The sequence below is a fragment of the Marmota marmota genome, unplaced genomic scaffold (assembly GCF_001458135.2).
Source record: "Marmota marmota marmota unplaced genomic scaffold, marMar, whole genome shotgun sequence".
NCBI classification, from domain to species: domain Eukaryota; kingdom Metazoa; phylum Chordata; class Mammalia; order Rodentia; family Sciuridae; genus Marmota; species Marmota marmota.
This window is the reverse complement of record NW_026000222.1, coordinates 14813030-14832018: the sequence shown is the minus strand read 5'-3', so window position 1 is coordinate 14832018 and position 18989 is coordinate 14813030.

Here is an 18989-nt window from a genome sequence, read left to right as displayed (position 1 = left end):
TGATAGAAAATCATTGCTTGTGATGAGAAATTTCTCCTGTGAGTTACAATAGAGGATATTTGCTCTCTTTGAAACTTGCAATGAGTATTGAGTATTAATATTATGAAATTTAATTTGACATTTAGGCAGTTGTCAAATTCTTTAATTTATTCTTATTTGGATGGCCTCATGAGATTCATGCTCTGATAAGCAATGAAAGTTAGCAGTGGCTAAATCTTACACGAATTTCAGATAAATCCAGGATTCTTATTTGTACTCAGTGGTAGATGGCATGTGCAGATAGCTTCTGAAAAAATGGGTTAATTTTGGTAATCCTGTGCTTTATGGATAGAACATTCCCGGACAGCGATTATAAGCAATAAAGTTGGGAAAGCAAATTGCCAAGAAATACATATGGAAAACATTTGGGTAATTTTTTTTTCTAACGATCTCATGTGTGATCATTACTGGATGCCTTGTAATTATTTCTGTAATTAAATGCTAATAAAATCACTGGTTAGAGCTTCTGGTAGGGTTCCCACTATATAATGAATACAGTTTCAAAGAGTTTGGATAACTCTATAGATTTAGGATTATAAATTGATACTGAAGGGTACAGAACTCTCCCTTTCCTAGTTAAACCTCTCAAAAATGGTTGCTTTTCAACATTTCTAGCTATTTTGTGGATTTTTCTCCTAAATCATGTATAGGCATCACTAGTATTTGCCTTCCCCCTGTAGACATCATCCTTGATTTTGTAGTAGATGAGGGACTTTGAGCCTTTTGGTCCTGCTCGCCTCCCCATCCTATACCTACACTTCTCTCTTCAGTCTCCATACTGGTGCCATAATTTTGGGGGAAATTAATATATAACATACTTTTTAAGCATTTTCAGCTGAGCTATACCATGTCCTATGATTTGATTTCCTATCTGAGCCTCATTTTTGTTTCCCTAGAGATAATGGCAGTCTTTTTTGTTGTGTTTAGTTTTCTGGGGTAGATGTCATTAAATCTTTCCTCCAAGTTGCTCCCAGAGCTGGGAAGCTCGCCTGAGCATGTTCCCGTAGCTCAGGGTTGCTGGTGATGCTGGGGCTGGGAGGGAACCAGCTTCCCTCCTGCTCCAACCCCAGCCAGTTGATGTCAGCCAGCTGCTTGTCTGGTCTGGAGGCTCAGGGATGTACTTCACCATCTTCTTGGGGCCTGGTAGAGGGTTGGATGGTGTGCAGGGGGCATGTGTCTCACGAGATGGTCTCTGTTGAGGTGTTTTTTGCAGATGTCGGTTCTGCAGAGGAAGGGAGGAACAGAGGGAGAATGAAGTTTCTGTGGGGGCTTGGGAGTCGGTCACTTCACGTCCTGCTTCTCCCAGCTTCTGTGTGGTCCCTGTTGCTGCCCCCGTGTCCCCCTCCCATCTGTTTTATTGAAACATAGTTCACAAACCATGTAAATCACTCATTTAAGGTGCATGATTCAGTGATTTTTAGTTTGTTCACAAATGCATGCACTTAACACCACAGTTGATATGAAAACACTTTCATCATCTCAAAAATAAACCCTGTACCCTCTGTCAGTCACCCCTCTACCCTGCCCACCTGGGCCACATGCAACCACTCATTTGCTTTGTACCCTACAGATTTCTATACTTTACATTGCATATAAATGGAATTATATTTAATGTGGGCTTTGATGATTGGCTTCTTTCACTTGGCATGCTGTTCTGAAGGTTCATCCATACTGTACCTTGTATCAATACTCGGTTGTTTTTTATGGGTGAATAATATTCCATGTATGAGTATTCTACATTTTGTTTAATTAGCTGATGGATATTTGGGTTGTTTCCACATTTTGTCTATTCTCCAAAATGATGCTATGGACATTTATGTACAAGTTTTTTGGAGGACATATATTTTCAGTTCTCTTGGGTATATTCCTATGGCATTTCTGTGTTTGAACTTTAGAAGAACTGACAATATTTTTCATGTATATCTACCATTTTATGTTCTATCAGCGATGTAGAAAGTTTCTGATTTCTACATCTTCACCAAAACTTACCTTTTTGATTTCAGACATCCTAGTGGGCATGAGGAGTATCTCATTGGGTTACCCTGTTTTCCATATCCTATGTCTCCCTTCATCTTGGTTTCCTTTCTTGTTTAAGTGTGTCCTCCAGTTGCTTTCTGAGACACTTAGAACAGAAGGTAAATTATTTTGGGTCTTGAAATCATAAAATAGTTTTATTGAAATGATACAGAGTAACCTGGGGGCATTTTTTTTTGTTCAGAATTTTGTATTCTCTAAAAGAGTTTACCAAATTCTGTAATCCTTAGGTGCTACACAGCCTGGGTTCACCTTTGAGAAAGAGACACCTCTGTGTTCTGTGATCACATGGGCTCTGCTGTTGCACTACCTGAGTTTAAATACTGACCCATTTGCCACAAAACCTCTCTGGGCTCAATTTATTAGTAACATGGGTTGTTGAAAGGGTTAAATGAGAATGCTTGGGAGGTGCTTCATATGGTTTCTGATGCACAGTAAGTGCTGATAAATAGGAGCAATGGCACATGATATGGATTTATAAAGGTGCTCAAAGGTAAACACAGCACTAGGGCGTCTCTCCCTATTTTCCCACACATTTCTATAAAGTTTTAAAAATATTGTGTGAAATGAGTTTTTAGGAGTAGACTTGAAGCTTGGTGAAGGACTCTAACTTGACTGGTGTCTATGGATCATCTTGTTCGTCATCTTTTTCTTTCCATGGCTTCTGGCTCCATGACTGGGACCCTGGGTAGCTGTGTTACTGGTATCTATTGGTCTTTGCTGCTGTGCCTGGCAGTGGTCAGTAAGTGTTGGTTGAATGACTGGAGTCAACAGGAGTTAGGTGGAAATTCCAGAACCCTGCAATTGAGCTTTTGGCAAGACCCCATCCTGACCTCCCTCAGCATTGGCCGCTTGGATTCCCAGACCTTCCCCTTGGGACTATCAGGATCACTTTCCTAGAGCCTTTATCCCTGTTTATGATGGTAATAAAGTCAAGGCCACCAATGGCATTCAAGTTCATGACCCAGGCCCTGAGACTCATCAAACATGGAAGCTGGGTCACATCTCCTTTTTCTTATGGTAAGACTCCTCAACATCTCCTATTTGAAGAAACTCGATTAAGACAGAGGAATGTAAAGTGACTCTCCCTAAGGTCAGGCAGATTCACTGGCAGGACTTCGAGTAGGAAATGGGGTTCTGGAGCTTTCAGCCTGGGATGGTGGTGGAGGAAGATGAGCTGGCACACTTAGCAGGTGCAGCTGCTGCCCTGAGCCAGGTGGCCTTGGCTTATAGCAGACTCCATGTGTGGTGCATGGCCAGTTCCTGTGCATGGTGACGGTGTCTAGTTCTGTGTGTCTCTGCTTTTCTGATGGTGGTTTCCTCTGGTTCCCTGTGCAGCTGCCCAGGAGCTGAGGACTTAACTTACCAAGGAGTGATGCTCAAGTACCAAGAAATGGGGACTGGTGGCGAAGTTCTCATGTTTTACTGTCCCTTGGATATTTCTGATCTATGTGGAGGCTCAGAGGGTCCCAAATGGTTGGACAAGCCACAGTCACCTATAGCAAGAGCTCCTTGTTGACAATTCTTTCTGGGCTTTTCTCTCTTCACCATCTTATTTCCCTATTACTTCAATTGTATTTCTTGAGGTTGCTCCTGGATAAACTACCTGCACTTAAATCTTTGGCTTCTCAGGGGAACCCAAAGTAGAACATGCCTACCTAGCCTTTGTCCAGAGAGCATCTGAGGCAGAAGTGTATGATATTCCTCCACAGTAGAGCATGTTCAAGATTGGCTTTGGGTAAAGAGACGGGGGAAAAAAATATAGAGCACAAGTGTAGGCCTGGTGATCTTCACATTTCATAAAATTCAGAAATCTCTGGAGGAATCTTGGGCTGGCAAGCTTCTTCATTGGGTTTTTGGATCCTCTCCAAGTCCTATCTATCCTTTGTGCCGTGTTTCTTGCTCATATGAAAAATAAACTTTAAAAAAAAACCAAAACACTGCCACAGAGTGGAGTTATGAAATTTTTCATATTGAAAGCTAAAGAAGAGTGCGGTGACACACCAGCCACCCAGGGAGAAATCCCTCTCCTTACGTTATGCCTCATACCCAGGAGGTGCTTAATATATTTTGGTTGAATTATGCTCGAGGATCTTTCATTCTAATTAAGGAGGCGAGACATACACTCAGGTTAAGTAATTTTTAAAGGTGTCATTTAATTAAGGACAATAATTAACAGAATAAGTAATAAATGCTTAGAGGCATTCCTCTAGGGTCCGAAACCTTTTAAAGTGAGGAGAGCCGTATTACAGAAGTGGTGAGAATTATCCAGTCCCTTCTTTTTATTATACGAATCCTGAAATGAAGAACATTCTACAGAGTTCCTTTGCTCAGTTGAATGTTTTTACATGAATGTGGTTGGAGTTGGTGTTTTGGGCTTACCTAAACCTCATCCCGCTCGTAGATACTAGAGCCTAGCCCTCGATTTCCAGGGTTGCTTTTATTTTATTTTTAAATTGAAGATACTCGTTACACTTGGGGCCTTCTATTGAGTTAGGGAACAGGCCATTGGTCTCTTTATATTTTCATTCTCCTATTAACTCATCAGCTAAAAGATAAATAAAGAAAAGGCATCTATGTTCTCTGCCCCCCTTCTACCAGGATGGGAAGGGTAAAGAGAGGGGAAGAAAAATAGGAAAAAATACTAGAATTTGGGATGACTTTGTTTTGAGATCACTACAAAAGGATGGCTTGTTCCATATCCATATCAAACTCAGTTGCATTCTCTACTGCCCACACTTGGTGAGAGGTCAGGGTCAGTTTTCAGTCTCCTTGTATTATCTGAGAGACTGAAGACATCCGTCTTCCAGATGAAGAGGGAAGAGATCTCACATCGGGTCAATTGTGGCCACTGCTGAGATGCTGCCCTGGGGCCACGGGAGCCCTGGTCTATTGGTGGTGTCCCTGCCGGGCTTGTCCATGGCTGACTAGCTGTGGCACTGGGTGTGGCTCATAGGTTTTTATGCAGTTACTACCATCCAAGGGCTGTTGCCTGCAAGGTGCTGCCCCTTGGGGGACCTATTCTTTGGGAACCATTTTTCACCTGGTGGTAAAATAAAGCTGGATGACAAAGAATTTCAGGCTGGAGTGAGGGCAGAGGACAGGAATAATATCTTTATTTCTTTTTATTTTTTGCTAATGAGTTAGTTGATAGTTGAAGGAAAACCTTGAGACTTCCAGTGAATATCACCAAAGTGAGAGCTGCTTTGTGCAGATGAGGGAAACTGTCATAGGGCAAGAAGTAGAGAAAAACCTTGATGACGAGGTTCTAGGAAATAGATTCCTTTCATAAGTTGTTGTAACATTTTTCCTAAAAAAAAAAAAAAAAAAAAAAAAAAAAAAGAAGGTTGCATTTTGAACAGGGAATTGATAGGTCGCCAGAGACACCGATTTCCTTCTATCCTGGTTGCGATCAGATGAGAGGAACACTAGCATGGAATTGTTTGTTAGATGAGAAGGGTTACAGGAAAGCCTTGAGTGAGATCCCAGTTGGTGGCAGTATGGCTGGAAAGGAAGGAAGGACAGTCCGGCTGGAAGGAGCAAGGAATACTATTGACTGTCTCTTCTGTCAAAGGCACAGAGTGAACAGCATCACCAAGATCCCTGCTGTCAGGGGCTTGCCTCCTAGAGAGGAACACGGTTAAAAAAAAAAAGAAAGAAACCACAAATAAATGAAGAAAAATTTCAGAAAGGAAGATAGGAGGTGAAGCAGGGATGACTGGGGAGCGGCAAAGAATTTTGATTTGATGTTGAAAGGGTCGAAAAGGCCTTTGTAAGGAGATGACGTTTGGGCTGTGATCCACTTCTTCCCCTTCCCTTGCCTCTTCTCCACTCCATCCTGCATGAACTCCAGTGTATGAACAGGTGCCCATTAGCATCCTCCCTCTCAGATCAGTGCATACCACGAGAATGTGCTCACTTGTAGAGATCTCACTGACCTCTGTAACCCCAGAACCTAGTACAGTTCTTGGAATATGGTGGGCATCTGTAAAGGTTTGTCAAATGAATACATGAGCAGAACAATCCAGCTCACCAGGAGTCTAAAGAAAGGATTCACCTTTGAGAAATCCCCATAGTTGGAGCCGGGGTCAGAAATAGGGGGACCAAGGAGGGAGTGTTGGCATTGACGTTCTGCCTTCCTACCCAGCTAGCCCTTGATTCTGTGCTGGCCTCGCTTTGTTCTCTGTAATCTGGAGATGCGTTACCAGCATGGTAGCCACCAGCCTCTTGTTGACTAGCGATCGCTTGTAATGTCACTAGTCCTAGTTAAGATACACTTGAAGTGTCAAACATATTCCCAGTCTTAAAGATGTACACAAAAAAAGGTTGTAAAATATCTAATGAATACTTTTTATGTGCTAAAATATTTTAAAAATACTAGATTAAATAACTGGAAACCAAAAGTTAATTTCACTATTTCTTTATTAAGACAGGTACTAGAAAATTTAAAATGAAAGACTGGTTGAATGCACTGCTAACATTGCATTCCTGTTGCTCTTTCCTGTACTCTGTCCCCTACTAGACAGATGAGCTTACCATAGCTGACTGTTTCTGAAACAGGTGGTATAAAGAAGAGGGATCGCTGTCACTTTATTTCCTTCTCAAAAATATAAAAATCCCAACACATCAAAAAATACATGGATGCCAGATGTGGGAGGTATAACATTTTGTAGCCAGGGGATAGGTCTGGTAAAAAACACATCTGGAACTACTGCTTAATTTATAAATTTGTAAGTAAATTCTATTTATTAAATGAAGATGATTTTCAATTTGACGGGGGGAACCCTCATAATATTTACCCCCAAGAATCTGTTCCACCATTTCATTTCTGTGTTTTTGCTATTCATAGGTGTTTCTGCCAGATGATAATTACAGGACTTCAAGTTTGTTTTTTAATGATGGAGTACAATCCCAAGGGTGCAGCTAGAGGTGTCCCAAGGCTGTTTTTTGCCCTGGCTTCCCATAAGACCCTTAAAAAGAAAAAGCAGATGTTATTTAGATGCTCTGCTTTTATCCTATTAATACCATTTTTGAGATGGAGCTCACCGCGCCTGAATGTTAATTCTTTTCCATGTCCCAAATTATGAATGCGCCATGTTGCTTTAATCCATCACACTGCAGTGGCTTTATTAGATTAAACATCCTGGTGTGCGTCTAAAGCACAGTGGGGTTATCACATTTCCCTTTGAAAACCGGTAAAGACAAAATACATGGTTAACAAAACAGAGCAAAATCCGTTTGCAGGTGTTCATAGGCGATGCCACCCCTGATAGAATCTGACTTGCTTCTTCCTTGCTTGCAAAATGCCTTTTAAACAGGCCGAAGACATTCTTGAAGAAAGAGAAATCGGGGGGCAAAAGTTGGTCTCCCCTCCTTTTGATGTGCTGCTAATTGCACTGTGCCTACTGCAGAGTGCGCGATGAAAATCTGAAAACTTTATTTTGTTAAGCTTTACTTTGGACTACACCCTGGGTGTGCCAATAACAGTTCTTTATCATCCATATCTCCCAGAGTGTTGAATCCTAACGATTGATTTTTTTCCCCCCTTGGCAAATATAATTAAGCATTTGAAGTATTCATCAATCGGTACCCAGTTACTACACACACTTGGTGGGTGGCTCTTGGAGATTCTCTTAAAAACTCGGTTTCGTCCCAGCACTCTAAAAATCCTCATCTGCCAGAGCAATTTGAATTTTGTTATCAGCGTCTGCAGGAAATCATAATTCAATAAAGACGAACTCATTTAAAAATGTTTCATACTGGGCATGCATTAGGTAACTTAGGTAACTCAGAAGACCCAGGGGAACAAATGAACTTGGGGGTCGACACAGGAAATCGGAGAGGTACTGAACAATGTGAAGGGAGTTTTTTTGTATTTTTTAAGAAGCTGCAGCCAGATTAGGAGGTAGGGTGTGTGTGTGTGTGTGTGTGTGTGTGTGTGGTGTTTCAATCGGTGACACAAGTAGTCTTTACATTTGTTCCCCTAATACACTAGCATTTTCTACCCGTTCCAAATTGCAAACTGGCAAATACAAAAGACCCTCTATCAATATTTCAAATAATAATAAGCGAGAACCCCTGCATATGTTTTTGTAATCTGCTTGTATGACCCTGGTTTTCCTCCTTGAATGAGATTGTATCTGTCTCTTGTCATCCTCTTTTTTTCCCCCCCTCTTGTTCCTTTTGTGGATGGAAGATTATTGCTATAGAAAATATGGCCATGCCATTGGGAACTGTACCTCCTGCTCAGGGGTGTGTGTGTGTGTGTGTGTGTGTGTGTGTGTGTGAGAGAGAGAGAGAGAGAGAGAGAGAGAGAGAGAGAGAGATTGATTGATTGATTGATTTCAGCTACATCTGCAGACTGCAGCTGCTACAGTCTTTGAAAACCAAACCAAACCAAACCTGGGTCCTTAGGAAACTGTAATTCCTGAACAATGAATCCCTCCTCCCAGGACACTGCACTTTTTCGTTGCTGTTCAGAACAGTCTGCTTGTGGTCTTCCCCGCAGCTTATTTGCTGCTCAAGTTCACCGTTTGACATATACAGGAATATTTAAACAAATTTTTTTCCCCAGAGAAGTTTGTTTCATCTTTGGAAGCCCCGGGCTTCCTGCGGACTTCATAGGAACCCCCTCCTCTCTCCTCCTTTCTTCTGTGTGCTGCTTATCTCTGCACCCCCCGCTTGCCCCTTTGCTTTATGACCAGTTCCTTCACACAGTTTTCCATTTGCCTGGCAAAGTGGGTTCAGAAAATAACCTTCCTTGCCCATTTCCCCTTCTTTGCTTTATTCACACTTGTTCATCTTTTGCAAAATATCGGCAGAGTCAAACTTCCAATTTATCCTTTCTTTTTTTTCTGAATGTTTCACTATGTTTGGTTATTTCCTCACTCTTAATATTAAACCCAGTGCCTAGAGAGATTATAGTCTTTTCTAAACTTGGGGGTAGGGGAATAAAAAATGTGCATTTTATTTTGCTCCATGGTCCTATCATCTAAACATTATTAGATACTAGAACATAAGAGGAACTCATCCTGGTTTGATGGATGGAAGGCTGTGTCCTGCAGAGAAATCAAAAGACAGATTATAGCAGATAATTCATCATCTAGAGAGGTACATTCTTACCTTTTAAACTTTTTTTTTAATATATTTCAGACTAAATCAACCTTGATGTGTGATTTGATAGCTCAACTTGACAATCAAAGCCTTAAAAGAAGGGAGATTTTCAGAGACTTGGGTAGTTTTCCTTTCTCTTTTAATCTTCAAAAGTAATTAAAGCCAAACTATTGATTGCCCTTTAAAGATTGTATGCTCTTTCTAATAAGTCTTTCAGAAGGAGGAAGAAACCTGAGATCAGTTTTTTTTTTTTTTCTGATCAGTACACATTTCCATACTAACATTAAGTTTTTTATCAGTTAATATTTTTCTGGGGGAACTTTTGGTGCCTTTTCTTCTTAGGATAATACAAGGAAAGCAGTTGGGTTGTTGACATGAACCTGTAGTGGGAAGAGTGGGTCCCTACTCTCTTCATCTGTTCAATGTTTCTCTTGCCTTTCATTTTCCAAAGTGTTACATATGGAATACATATGTCTTTCTGTTCTCCTACCACAGGGGAAAAGAAAGAGGGAAGAAATAAAACAGAAAAAACTCACAAGGAAATCAATAAACACCTGTTATTCCCAGATCTGCAGTTATTTGGGCTCAGAAGCGCCTGCAGGCAAAGTTAAAACAAAAATCCAAGAACGTCTCTATGCCTTCATAGATTGCTTGTAGCTGGTAGGAGGCGTTTTTTAAATTTTATTTTATATTTATTTCATTTTGTTTCATCTTATTTGGTCCCAGAGTAGATCCTTCACCTTCTGTTATCTCGCCGCCCCAGATTTGTTCTCTCCGATGTATATTTCCGATTTCCCTCTACACCATGTTCTGTATTCAGCAAGGTGGAGCCGCTTTTGTCCACCACTCTAGGACACAGCCTTGCTGAGCCCTCACCGCTGCCAGGGCAGGTTTCCTACCTTAGATTGCCCCCTGCTGCTTCTGGACCATTAGAAATAAAGTATAAGATGTCATGTTTGGGATCTACCATTTAAAAGTTCATAGTCAATGAAACACATTGGAAGCAAATCCTGTGAAAAAAGGTTTAAAATATAAGTAATAATTGGTAGATACTTTACCATCTCATGTAGATTTAAAATTTGAGTATGTATGGCCTTGTGATTATGTACCTGCATGTGTTTGTGTGTGCATATGTGTACTTTCCATGGAAAGGTAGCTACTAATTAGAAGGCATTGCTTTAACTAATTATGAGCCACACCTTACACTCTGTCTTTTGTCTGTTACAGGCAATGTGGTTCCCATCAATTGGTTCCTTCTCAAGTGCGCAGTATACTTTTCCCAAAATACCGTGAACTCTCTAAGGGCAGAAGGACCATGACTCGCTTGTTTTTGTGTCTTCTGTCCAGCACCCGACACAAAGAAGCACTGTTAATCTCATTAGATTCATTTGTTCAACAGAAAAGATCATCTCTCAAGTTTAATCTGCCAAATTAATTTTTATTGGGCTTGGGATTCAAAGGAATAAATAATATAGACAACATTTTGGCAGAAGCACTCCCAGTGAAAGGACAGGAAATTTTTAGTTATCCCTCATGTCAGAGACAAATTCCACATTGGTGGCTTATACTTTCAGCTTTCAGAATTTGTCTTACTCATCTTTCGCCCCACATATGTTTCTAGGACACCAGTTTTAATGCTTGGGTTACTGGTTCTTACCCATGATTCTCTGCTAAACCTGTAAATGACTTGAGGGCAGGAACCTGTCTGATTGATTTGTGTATCTCCTGTTTATCCTGGAAATGTCACTCTGTTAAATAGTCAACACATTGAAGTGAGATTCTAATGTCCTGCAAAGAAAATAAGCATTTAAAATGCAGGAGAAAGGAACTAAAAGGATTTTAGATGTTGTATCTACATTACAGGACAGCAATGAGATTTACCTGACCATAGTGCCAAAGCAAGGATTGGACCGTGGAATTAAAGTGTGAAATGAACCATGGTGGGTTGCCCTACTGCCTCTCTCTCTCTCTCAAGCCCCCAGTGACGGATGCCAGCTAAGATTGACATTCCGAGTAACCAGCCTTATAACACACCTTGATTTCTATATCCATAAGATTTATGAGACTCTTGGGTGGGAATGAAGGAACCTGACCCCTCACTTATCTGAATAACTATACTTCAGACCTTGGATTTCTCTGTTAGTCCTGGCCCACAAAGGAGGAGCTCCTGTGACGTTAAGTGTGTATTTATCAGGATAGCAGGAAGAAAGGTTGATATGCGCTCAGCCAGGAAACTCTTACCCTGTGAGAACCCAGGGTTCCTCTGCCGTCTCTGGTTTTAAGTATATGTAAATGAGGTTTATGAAAACCATGTTGGATTTTTAATCTTTGTTGATCTCTGTTTATTTAAAAAAATCTTCTTTGGACCTTGGGTGAGGTACTGCACACCTGTAATCCCAGCTACTCAAGTTGAGGCAGGAGGATCACAAAATTGAGGCTGGACCGGGCAATGCAGTGAGATGCTGTCTCAAATTTAAAACGGCTGGGCATGTAGCTCAGTGGTGGAGTGCCTCGGGGTTCAGTCCCCAGTGTGTGTATTTGGGGGCACATTCGCACTTGCTTTGGGTTTCATTCTTCTTTCCTCCAAGGCAGAAGTAATTAACATACTGACTCCCCCCTACCCCATGTTGTCACTTTTTTATGCACACATAGATGCCTAACCCTGTGATATGTACGAGTCACACATACGTGCCCCTAAAAGTATCCTTCAATTTTGCCTACCTTGAAAACTTGTATTTCCTATTTCAGGTGTTTTTCTGCACCTGGCAGATTTTTTTTTAATAACATGGAAATGTATCATTTCTAAGGTCCTCATCCATGATGCTGTGTATATTCCTTTTCACTGTTAAATATTTCATGGAATGAATATGGCCCAATTTATTTATCCAGTCACCTTCTGAGGGATGGTTGTGTTGCTTTTACTTTCTGCCGTTCTCAAAATTGCTACAAGAAATGATCTTGCACATGAATGACCATGCTCTGTGTGTGTGTGTGTGTTTGGCGTATATTTAGGGTATGTTCTAAGAGGAAAATTTTTGGCTTATAGAGTATGCACTTTTTAACTTTGCTTGGTGATGCCAATTATATTCTAGGGTGGTAGGGCCAATTTACATTGTAGCTCTATAATATCAGTGTTGCACACCTTGCCAACCCCTGGAACCCTCAGACTCTTAACTTTTTGCCTGTATAGTGAGGTAAAATTGTATTTCACTGTGTTTTAAATTTATATTTCCTTGATAACTGTGAGGTTGAGAATCCTGTATGAATACTGGACATTTAAATTTCCTTTCTGAAAAATGCCTGTTCATACCTTTTGCCATTGTTTGATGCTAAGTTGTCTTTTTTCTTTCCATTTTGTAGAATTTTCTTATATTTTTCTGGGTACTAATTCTTGGTAATGAGTGTATAATGTCTTCTTACATTTAGGCACTTGCCTTTTCATTTCCTTTATGTTATAAAGAGTAATTCTTGGGGCTGGGGTTGTGGTTCAGCGGTAGAGCGCTTGCCTAGCACATGCGAGGCCCTGGGTTCGATCCTCAGCACCACATAAAAATAAATAAAGATACTGTGTCCAATTAAAAAAGTATTAAAGTAGAGTAATTCTTCATTTTAATTCATTGTTATGTATCAATCTTTTGCTTTCTGGTTTGAGCTTTTAAAATTTTGTTTTAGGAAGTCTGTCTCCACATGGAAACCATAAAATTGTTTTGTTGTGTTCTATGGGATTTTAAAAAATTTAAAGTTATGTCTTTGGTAAAATTCTCAGTCTTCCTGGGATTGGTCATTATGTATAGTATAAGGTAGGCATCTAAACTCATTTCCACCCCCCACCAACACAGATAATCAATTAACCCAGCACCTTTATTAAATACTCCATCCTTTCTCTCCTGCTATACAGAGCCAACTTTCATCAATCACATTTTCATAAACATGGGAGTCTATTTCTAAGCATTCTGTTAGATCTTTTGGTCTATTCATTCATCCTCTATTTCTTGATTTCTTATTTTCAAGGCTGAAACATAATTGACCTTGAAAAACAAATCTATTATTTGTATGACTGTAAAAATTGACTTAATGTGTGATATTAAATGATTAGTTGGGAAATTTGTTTATAATTGTATATGTTAGATTTTCACTTCTGTGACCCAAATACCTGACAAGAACAACTTAGAGGAGGAGGAAGCTCGGTTTGGTTCATGGTTTCAGAGATTCAGTCCATGGTTGGCTGACTCCATTGTTCTGGGCTCAGGTGAGGCACGACATAGAAGGATGTGATGAAGGAGTACTGTGTCACTCACGGTGGCCAAGAAGCAGAGAGAGAAACGGAAGGGGCTGCAGGAAAGATGACTCCTTCCAGTCATGGCCCCAGTGATTCTCCTCCACCCAAGCCCTACCTGCCTACAGTTACCACCCAGTTAGTCCTTCCAAGCTAGGATGGACTGTTGAGGTTACAGCTCTCATACCTAATCATTTCATCTCGGAATATTTCTGCATTAACACAGAAATTTTGAAGGGACACTCCTTTCCAAACCATAACAATTACTATATGTTGTGACAGTTATTTTTAGGCACATTTTTCTGTGTTCTAATGCCACAGTAGGTCTATTGAAAGAACAAAATCCCCATGTTGACCATCTAGTTTTTTGATACTTGAGCTCTTATATGTAAATCATCAGTGAATTTTTGTCACAGTGATTGTTTCTTAAGTGGAAATGTTAGAACTGTTGAGGTCGTTTGTTTATCCCTGGGCAGAAGATCACATAGAAATTAGTGATGTTGTTTTCACTAGTGAACATTCAGTAGTGTATCATTATCGTGATGGTATTAGAGAATGAATATTTTATATACAAGTATATAAAAGAGCAGGTGCTTGTATGGAGTGAGAGATGCTGTGTGTACATCATTTCATTATATCTGACTCCTTGGAACAGTGAGATATGAGTCTTTGTTTTTTACTATCTATGAAACATTCTAGGAAACAAACTTCATATTTAGTTGTTTGGAGGGAAGGGATTGTCTGAAGTTGGAATCTTCACTAAAAGAGTAATAGGACTGGTTTCAGGAAGTCATCTCACTTGAATTGTAATAAAAGGCATACATTTTTATTTTGTTTCTGTGGTATCCTATATATATACACTTGTATTCATTAAAATAAATCACAAGGAAATCGTGACTAAGGGAACATCTCAAAGGTCTTATGTAATCATAAACTACTCTGTCTTGATTTTTAGCTAAGATAATATGAACTGGGATTTCACTGCTATGTTTAGTACTGTTAAATCACCCTGTGTATGCACAGGTGTACTTGGATAAATTTCAGTAGATGTGGTCTCTATGCACTATACAGATTCTATAAAAATTCATGGGCAAATTTTTGTGACACCATGTACTACTCAACTTTTGAGTTAATGTATTTTCTCTTGCTAAAGAGAATATGTTCTCTTTGAAATTTATTTTTGTCCTAATTATTAAGTACAGTATTAGTTACTTGGTTTTAATGATACCATGACCAGCATAATTTTAGATACGATAATTTTAAGATCGGGATCGTTAAATGCATGATCTCTGACTTTAAAGCCATTAAAGTAGCATCTCACCAAAGACTGGATATCAAGGTGTGCTGTTTAATTTGGTAGAGGTACTGCTGCTCTTGTCTGCAATCTCTTGTTGGATCTAACTACACTACTGTTTTGAGTGCCCTTTAAAAGTGAAGGACAGATTAGACTACTTAACCAGTATCCGATTTGCTTGGTACTTGGAGTGTAAAATACAGTTGTCCTTCAGGAAGGCTCCTTCCACTCCACCTGACCCCACAGATACTAAAACCTGAGGATGTGCCAGTTCCTTATGTATAATGGTGCAGTGTTTGCACCACATCCTTCTGTGTACTTTGTCATCTCTAGATGACTTACAATACCTAATACAATATAAATGCTAGGTAAATAGTTATTATACCCTCTTGTTTTATGACAAGAAAAAAATCTGTCCATGTTCTGTACAGATAAATTTTTTTTTTTTTTAGAATTGGAAATATTCTTAGGATATTTTTGGTTGCAGTTGGTTGAATCTGCAGATGTGGAGCCCACTGATAGAGAGGTCCAACTATATTTTACACTGCTCCCTAAATTCCCAGTGTTTCCAAAGGAAAGAATGTAGGTAGAGGGAAGAGCCGAGTGGGAGGCTAAGTGTCTCCCCTTGGCTTTACATAAAGATGTAAGAGTAGGAGCCCCATTTGGAATGACATTTTCCGGTTTATGTTTTGCTGTCTTTACTGTCATTAATAAAGTTCAGAGTCAAGCTAATGTTCTCAAGCTATGGTCCCTGACCAGTGGGATCAGTATCACTAAGGAACTAAAACGAATGCAGATTGTCTTCACCCCTAGCCTTCTGAAGGAGACCTCCAGTGGTCCAGCTCAGTGGATCTCTCCTGGAAATAGCCCTCTTGGTGATTCTGGTGCACACAAAGTTTGAGATCCACTGTTCTAAGTAAAGTAATGAACATTTTTCTTTGGAAGCATAAGTTAAGCACCTTTGTATGCATGAAAGTTTATTGAGGATTTTTTTTTTTTATAACTCCATCACAGTGAAAGAAAAGTGTTCCTAATTTGTGTTATATCAGCATTCCTCCAGGACTTTTTCTTGCCTGGCTAATTTTATTTCTCAGTCTCTTGTTGTTTTAGGTATAAAAGTATTTTCATTCTTGACTTGGTTGCTTTGTAACCGTTCAGTTTTCTATGTGAATAATGACTTATCGAGGGCTTTTGCAAAAAAAAAAAAAAACAATATTTTTCCTTACAGAAAGAGAGGAAAATGTACATAAAAATAGCATAGAAAGGGAAGATTTATCTAAATTGATGTAGGAAAACTTTTTGCATGGAAAAAAGGTTTTATTTACACAATTTTTTAAAAGTCGTAAAATATGCATAACATAAAATTGACTGTCATAACCATTTTAAAGTGTACAGTTCAGTAGTGTTGTTTGCATTGATTTTTACTGTGAAACCAACCTGTAGAACTGCATCTCATACAGCTGCAACCAGTGAACACCAAATTCCCATCTCGCCTTCTTTCTAGCTCCTGGCAACCACCATTCTACTTCGTGAACCTCTACGGGTTTAACGAGTCTACACGTCTCCTGTAAGGGGAATCCTTCAGTACTTGCCTTTTCTGTCATTGGCTGATGTGGTAGTGAGATTACATCATTGTGACAAAAAAAAAACCTGACATAAACAACTTAAAGGAGGAAAGATTTATTTTGGTTCATGGTTTTCAAGGTTTCAGCCCATAGTTGGGTGGCTCCATTGTTATGAGCCTGTGGTAAGGCAGAAAGGTATGGCGGAATCTCAGCTGATGATGGCTGGGCAGCAGAGACAGAAGAGAGAGGAAAGTGGTTGGGAAAAGATATTCCCTGAGGGCTTACCTCCAAGAACCCCCTCCTTTCCATTAAGTCCTACCTCTTAGAGTTTCTACCACCTCCCTGTAGTTCATTCAGCCATGACAGATTAATCCTTTGAGGTCAGCACCCTCATGATCCAATTAATTACCAACAGCAACACCTCTGAACATGCTGTGTTAGGGATTGCCGGAGATACAGCAGGAGTAGGAGCCGTTTATTGTAGGACAACAGAGGGATATTTATACATTCCACACAGCTTATCTTAATTAGCATAAACTAGATACAGCAGTCAACCAATAAGGAATCTCCACACTTAATGGCTCGCTAGTGTTACTTCACAAACCACTCCCTCTGGCAAAATGCCAGGCGCCATCCAGACTTGTTTACAGACTCTAACAAGGGATCAGGCCTTCAACATACGTGAGATATTTTTTTTGGAGGGGAGGGATACCAGGGATTGAACCCAGGGGCATTCAACCACTGAACCACATCCCCAGCCCTATTTTGTGTTTTATTAGAGACGGGGGCTCATTGAGTTGCTTAGCGCCTTGCTAAATTTCTGAGGCTGGCTTTGAACTCAAAATCCTCCTGCCTTTGCCTCCCGAGCCACTGGGATTATAGGCGTGTGCCCCTGTGCTCAGTCTACACGTGAGATTTTTTGGGGGGACACTTCACATGCAAGCCATATCAGCTTAATATATTTTTGCATAGTGTCCTCTTTGGTGTTGTAGCACAGAATTTTCTTTCTTTTAAAGGCTCTACAATAGTCCATTTTATTTATCCATTCATTCTTGATGGGCATTGGTTTCTATCCTTTTGTGAAAAACGCTGCTGAAAGCATGTGTACTGATAACCTCTTTGAGACCCTGCTTTCATTTTTTGATACCCCAAAGTGGAGTTGCTAGGTCATATGATAGTTTCATTTTAAATTTTTTGAGGAGCTTTTATACTGTTTTTTTCCTTCATACTGTTTTTGATAGCAGCTGCCCTGATTTACTGTCTTGCCAAAGGTTTATAAGGGTTCCATCCTCAATACCACTTGTTATTCTTAAAAACAAAAAAAGGCTCTCCTGATGGATGTGAATTGATATTTTATTGTGGTTTTAATTTGCATTTCCCTCATGATTGAGCATTCTTTCATATGAAATAAAGATTAATCTTGTGGATGATTGTGGATTTTGACTGATGAAAAAAGGAACAGGTATCCCAAGTGAGTAAAGAGCCAGGAGGAAAAATGAAGAATAACATTATCTTGGCTGGAAACAGGAGATTATGAAGGAAAGGGGTGGTGAAGTAGAAGAGGTGGAGAGAAGGTGGTTCTGCTTGGTTGAGGCATTTACTGTACCGTACATACATCATAGGATGCTTCTGAAGAATTTCTAACCCTGAGATTATGGGAATAGTAGTTCTTCTCAAGGTGTGATACGCTGGCTATTGTGTTTTGAGTCAGGAATGTCCCCCAAAGGCTCATGTGTTGAAAACTTCATCCCAAATTGAGCAGTGTTTAAAGATGGGATGTCTGGGATTTGATTGGATCATGGAGGCGCTAACTTTATCAGCATATCATCCACTGATGGATTCATAATTTCATGGAATTATTGGGAAGTGGTGGAAATTTTAGGAGCTGGGGTTGAGTTGGAGGAAATATGTCCTTGGGGGTGTGCCCTAGGGGACTCTTTCTCTCAACCCTTTTCCTGCTTTGCTTCTCAGCAGCCGTGAGGTGAGCAGCTTCCCTCTGTCATACCTTTCCGCCATGATGTTCTGCCTTGCCTCAGGTCCACAGCAGTGAAATCAACCCACCATAGACTAGAATCTCTGAAACTGTGAGCCAAAATAAATCCTTCCTCTATTAAGTTGGTTTTCTCAGACATTTCATCACAGTGGTAGAAAGCTGACTAACACATGGGCAGTTGTTGATTGAATCTCAGGGCCTAAGGATGGCGCTAAGTGAATGTTTTCCTAAGATCCTCATTCATATTTAAGGTCTTGAATAACAAATCCATCATCCAAAAAGAGTGTTAAATCATAATCCTCAGAATGTTCTTAAAATTTTTAAATCATTTCCACCTTCAAATTTGCCTTTTTTAGCTACCACAATGGACGTCTGAAGTTAACTACAATAAATACACAAGACACACGCACACACATTCAGAACAGCTGCTCTAAGCCACTGAAAGCTTTTACAGCTGGGTAGAACATTTGTGGTGGACTGAAAAAATGCTCTCTCCCCCTAAGATATGAGGCCCCAATCCTGAAACTTAAAATAATGCCTTATTTGGAAAAAGATCTCTACAGATGTCATTATATTAAGAATTTAGGAAAAGGGAATTACCCTGGAATATCTGGGTGAGCCCTAGCTGCATTCACAAGTGTCCTTATGAGAGAGAGAGACAAAGGGAAATTTCAG